The 6000-nt window shown below is 45.2% G+C and overlaps 1 protein-coding gene across 1 annotated transcript in view; it reads right to left on the bottom strand.

Annotated features, from left to right (window-relative positions):
• Nucleotides 1–6000, bottom strand: part of LOC121582285 (CD276 antigen-like) — a 65950-nt gene that overhangs the window by 18579 nt on the left and 41371 nt on the right. The window lies entirely within an intron of this gene.

The following is a 6000-nucleotide window of genomic DNA, read 5'->3' as shown; positions in this document are numbered from 1 at the left end:
GGCGTCGCCTCTTCACTGTTGACGTTGAGACTGGTGTTTTGCGGGTACTATTTAATGAAGCTGCCAGTTGAGGACCTGTGAGGCGCCTGTTTCTCAAACTAGACACTCTAATGTATTTGTCCTCTTGCTCAGTTGTGCACCAGGGCCTCCCACTCCTCTTTCTATTCTGGTTAGAGACAGTTTGTGCTGTTCTGTGAAGGGAGTAGTACACAGCATTGTACGAGATCTTCAGTTTCTTGGCAATTTCTCGCATGGAATAGCCTTCATTTCTCAGAACAAGAATAGACTGACGAGTTTCAGAAGAAAGTTATTTGTTTCTGGCCATTTTGAGCCTGTAATCGAACCCAGAATTGCTGATGCTCCAGATACTCAACTAGTCTCAAGAAGGCCAGTTTTATTGCTTCTTTAATCAGCACAACAGTTTTCAGCTGTGCTAACATAATTGCAAAAGGGTTTTCTAATGATCAATTAGCCTTTTAAAATGATAAACTTGGATTAGCAAACACAACGTGCCATTGGAACACAGGACTGATGGTTGCTGATAATGGGCCTCTGTACGCCTATGTAGATATTCCATTAAAAATCAGCCGTTTCCAGCTACAGTAGCCATTTACAACATTAACAATGTCCACACTGTATTTCTGATTAATTTCATGTTATTTGAATGGACAAAAAAAATTGCTTTTCTTTCGAAAACAAGGACATTTCTAAGTGACCCCAAACTTTCAACGGTAGTGTATATATATATATATATATATATATATATATATATATATATTTTGCGAAAAAAGTTAATCTATCTGCAATATTAAAGCTGATCTACCCCCCCAAAAAAAATATATATATAAAAATAACAACAAAAAAAATAACAAAAAAGACAAATACGATGATAGAACAATACAACATTGTTCAGTAGAACTGTTGAATAATTTGCAGCTGAAAGTATTTCCCAGTAGCATGGGATGTGAACATGTATGTAGCCAGCCTTCATACCATCTTTGTAATCTGTGGGTAGGGCTGTTGCGGTGACTGTATTACCGCCACACCGGCAGTCATGAGTCATGACCGCAGTAAAATTCCATGTGACTGTTGAGTCACGGTAATCTCCTCTTATGCACTCTGGACATGCGTTGGTAGTACACAACTCGCTAACGACCATCAGGTCGCTAATGGCCTGGTACTCAGGGCTCTATTGTCCCTCTAACCACTCTGACATCAATGCAAATGCAATAGATAATCACATCTAACACATCATCAAAACAGTATGTGCTTTTAAAACTCACCTCACTGTGATTGATCAATTTCAAGAAAGAAGTTCAACATTTACATTTGACATTTTTAGTCATTTAGCAGACGCTCTTATCCAGAGCGACTTACAGTTAGTGAGTGCATACATTTTCATACTGGCCCCCCGTGGGAAACGAACCCACAACCCTGGCATTGCAAGCGCCATGCTCTACCAACTGAGCTACAGGTTGAAACTGAGTGGAAAACATGGTCATAGTGGATGTTGTTTCAAAGCATAACACAATTAAATGGGCAGAGCTTTCTAAGATGATGATTAATTCAAAACACCAATATGAAAAGTATTATATTAGAGTTTATGTATACGCATAGAACTGTGAGCCCAATCCACCCCCCCTGCCCCCCCACAAAAAAAAACGGAATTCAAAGAATGATTGTGCCGTTTTACAATACATAGCCTACCGCATTTTACGCATGGCAGAAAAACATTTCAAAAACTGATTTAAAATGTCTTTGGTACTCCAAACTTAAACCAATTATAGTAATCGCCATCGTGTGTGGACTGTTATTATGCATACTGGATGGACTAATTACCTTATGCTATGCTCCAAACTTTCTATCCATGAGTCTGGGAGAGAACGTATAGGCCTAGGCGATGCTGTTGGTTAATTGATTGTGCAGGGCGGCTAAACCTACAATTATAGTGAATTTGTGTTTGATTTTGAATGCATGCTCCTCAAACAGTGGTTGATACATGGAGTAGCCTGAAAAACGATCCAGCGTATGGTGCATATGGATGACCTGTCTTTATTCCCCTTCCCCTGTTCCTGCCCATTTGATAATGGGCCATTCTAAATCAAAACTAATTTTACATATTAGTAAAGACAGGAATAAATTGAGAATAGTGAACAGCATGTGCAGCCTGAGTTATTTTTTGCTACTTTTTCAAATCATCAATAGCCTACAGTCGCATAATGCAGCCCATATTTGTTTTGATTTCTAAGACATTCTAAGGTTTGTATCATTCACAACTAAAGTTGCCAAATAACTCTAAATCTAGTGTATAGAACCTGTTTCAAATCACTTTTATGCTCAACATATCCACTTCATACGCTCACTTGCTCCGGAAAGGGAAAAATATCCTTTCTATTTTATTCATCCAAGTTAAATTATATTATTCTTACTATAATATCATATAATATAAAATAATGGCACAGGACTTATAAGCATTTCTTGTCTGCTAAATGAACAAGCTTACAGCCTATGGCATGGCGCATAGCCAGATAACATACAGTAGGCCAACTCATATTCTGTTCTTCTAAAATAAAATGTCATCATATCATAATGTTTATTAATGTAGATGTTCCAAAAGCACGCATCAGCGGCTTGTATGTATGGAGGCCTGGAGATGCTAAATGTGTTTATGTTAATTAGCGGTCAATTACCGTGAGACCAACAGTCTTTTGCATGTCATGAACGCCACAGCTCTATCTGTGGGGTTATAGGTCCAAAACATCAGACCACTCTGGAGGCTCTCACATTAGTTTACAGTATTTACCCAACCTTATGATGACTCTCCCTAATTAACGAATGAGACGGGATTACAATCTAACTTTTGTCTCTCTCTTTACCCCCCCCAGATCAGGGGAGTGAGATCGATTGACGACACGTCACCTCCCCCCATGGAGGCTTCACTGGGCTGCAGGGGCACGGGTCACATGACAGGGAAGGGGGGGACAGATGACTTCTGTGTACAGGAATTCATCCTGGGGATGCTTGTTGCTGTCCCCTAAACCCTGCTCTACTAATGGAGAGCTCTGTCCCTGGGTGTACTGTATACCTCTCTCCTCTTCTCCCAAAGACACAGCCGATCTAGCACCCTCTATGCAATTACTTTATCTAATATTCTAATCATGGCTACGTGCCCTGAATGGGCCTCCATGTTGTTGTGATGCAGAATGCTGCTGACTGCTTTCATTAGGTCTGACGGTGCTCATTATTCCACATGATTTAGGAGCAGCTATCCCTCCACTATCTCTCTCATAGTGTGACTATGATCTGCTGGCCTTCTCTTCCCGGACCAACAGATAACCCTTGAGAAGAAGCTAAACCCTGCTCAGTATGCAAAGCACACACTATTTATAGTTCAAAGAGGAGAGAGGGAAATCTTCTAGCAACACACTACCTAACAATATCTGGCCCAGTAGTACGGTAATATATGAAAAGCCAATGAAAAATCCAACACTGTAGGGACACAATTAGCAGCGTCAGGTGCTGGTCTTCTCATGTGTTTTGATTATAGGAAAGGTCCCACCCACAAATTCTGCATGAAAGTAGAACAGAACTTGAACATGCCTGAATATTACAGTCCTCATTGCGGTGCAATTGGCTTTTGACAGCAAAACTCCATTCCCAGGATGCAGGTTGATAGTGGTGAAGTAAACACCCTCTAGAGGAAGGAGTGTACTGCACTATACTAGCGAGCAACACAAGCAGAAGCACACAAGTTATGCAGAGGAACTCTTAGCCGTAGAGCACAGGGACGTCTGTTAATTAGCTCCCCTGAAGTTCTTCTGTGGCCCACATCCACTAATGAAGGAATCATAACGACTGTATTTACATATCTTTAGGCAGTAATATGTGACCACTGGGACAGCACATGAGAATTGGAGCACCACAGACTATACTGACTGCAGTGGCTGTGTAAAGAGAGGCCTGTTGGGTTTGACTGTGGCTGGGGAGAGAGGATGGGGCAGGGGAGAGAGGCTGAGGCAGGGGAGAGAGGCTGAGGCTGGGGAGAGAGGCTGGGGCTGGGGAGAGAAGCGGGGGTTGGGAGAGAGGCTGGCGCTGGGGAGAGAGGCTGGGGCTGGGGAGAGAGGCTGGGGCTGGGGAGAGAGGCTGGGGCTGGGGAGAGAGGCTGGGGCTGGGGAGAGAAGTGGGGGCTGGGGAGAGAGGCTGGGGAGAGAGGCTGGGGCTAGGGAGAGAGGCTGGGGCTGGGGAGAGAGGCTGGGGAGAGAGGCTGGGGCTAGGGAGAGAGGCTGGGGCTGAGGAGAGAGGCTGGGGCTGGGGAGAGAGGCTGGGGCTGGGGAGAGAGGCTGGGGCTGGGGAGAGAGGCTGGGGCTGGGGAGAGAGGCGGGGGCTGAGGAGAGAGGCTGGGGCTAGGGAGAGATGCTGGGGCTTGGGAGAGATGCTAGGGCTAGGGAGAGAGGCTGGGGCTGGCTCTCCTCTAGACTCCTCTCACCTTCTCCTCATCAGTATTACTGAGTAGATCAGTGAGGATTGCAGCAGGACTCCAGTGTTGATACATTTTCATGACTTTGTCGTTCTCATAATACCCGTGGTCATGGGAATTTGACTATTTCATGAAAGGACACAAAACAATGTGCAATGTGTAATCTTGGTTCCCTGAGGAAAGGGAGGGAGATGTAAGCCTAACATGTGAGAGATGGAGATGTGAGAGTTTTTCTAGAAATCACATGGTCATGCCTTTTCCCTTTCGTAATGTGGCCGTTGAACTTTACTTTTCAGGGTTGTCATGGCTGAAGAGATGAAACAGCTATCCCACTGAATTGTGGAGGCTATTAGAAACACTGCTATGGGAATACACCACCTCTGATGTGACTGAGTCTGAGGCAGCTGCCCTAGCCATTTCCTGTGCAGTGTATTAAAATCATCAAGATGTTTAGGTTGATGAGCTATTGCACCTGATGCTCTAATGCGATTCCAGCGACTGTTATCCATCTTTCAGCTGTTGCCTTGGAGGATGGGTGACGTGGATTCACTCAATGGTATCAGCATTATGGAGCATGACATTAGCTTGTCTTCAACCTTGACGGCACCTTGTCTCTGCAAGCCAGGTAGGAGGGTTAATTCACCTCACAAACCGGAGACCATTTTCACATCTCTCTGCCTCTTTCGGAGGGTGTTCAAATTGCTCTTTCTGATGATGTTTCCTTCATGAAAGAACTGGGTCATGATGATGCACACTCTGCCAGTGCCCTGTTGCTAGGGCCTAGGCTAACTCCACAGAGCCCAGGATGCAGAGAGCAGAGAAGAGAGACAGACAGGGGCTAGTGGGGCACAGAGAGAGATTGCAGCCCACTCCGAACAGTGTGCTGCTCTGGGATTACTGCAGCTAACTCTAAACTGCGCATCACGCTCAGATTACAAAACTCATTTCAGAAAGGAGGTGAGGGTTGGGGAGTGGGGAGTGTGTGTGTGTGTGTGTGTGTGTGTGTGTGTGTGTGTACTGTATGTGTGTGTGGAAGGGAAGGAGGGGGAATGGGTGTTGTTGGCTCTTCCAGCTGCAAGCACATGAAGGATTTCAGGCCAGGCATCTTGTTTGTAAAGTGGTACCCTGCTAGCTAGCTGCTGTAAAGCTAGTGAGGGGAACACCTCCCCTTCCAAACGCAGAAGCCCAGAATGAGCCCAGGCTCCCAGTTATCACTGGTTATTGTTCCAATCAGGCTGGCTTTGAAAAGGGAGGTGTGCTCTCCTCCGGACAGCTCATTAAGATAACACACAAACGCAGCTCCCCCATCATCCTGCATTTATTAAAGTGGGCTTCATTTCAGCTCCTTTGTCTCACACAGGAACCTCTCCCTTTGTCAGCGCAATTGGAGCCAGATGGCAAAACAAAGCCTCTGTCTGGAGTGTTTTAAAGAGGTATCTCAGACGGCAGAAGAATGAGCCCCTCTTCAGCTCACGCCCACCACCGCACGCATGCCCACCACCGTCCGCACGCCCGCACAGGTG

The sequence above is a fragment of the Coregonus clupeaformis genome, chromosome 20 (genome assembly GCF_020615455.1).
Source record: "Coregonus clupeaformis isolate EN_2021a chromosome 20, ASM2061545v1, whole genome shotgun sequence".
Classification (NCBI taxonomy): domain Eukaryota; kingdom Metazoa; phylum Chordata; class Actinopteri; order Salmoniformes; family Salmonidae; genus Coregonus; species Coregonus clupeaformis.
Note: the sequence above shows the minus strand (reverse complement) of the source record. Positions and strands in the feature narration are given on the sequence as shown.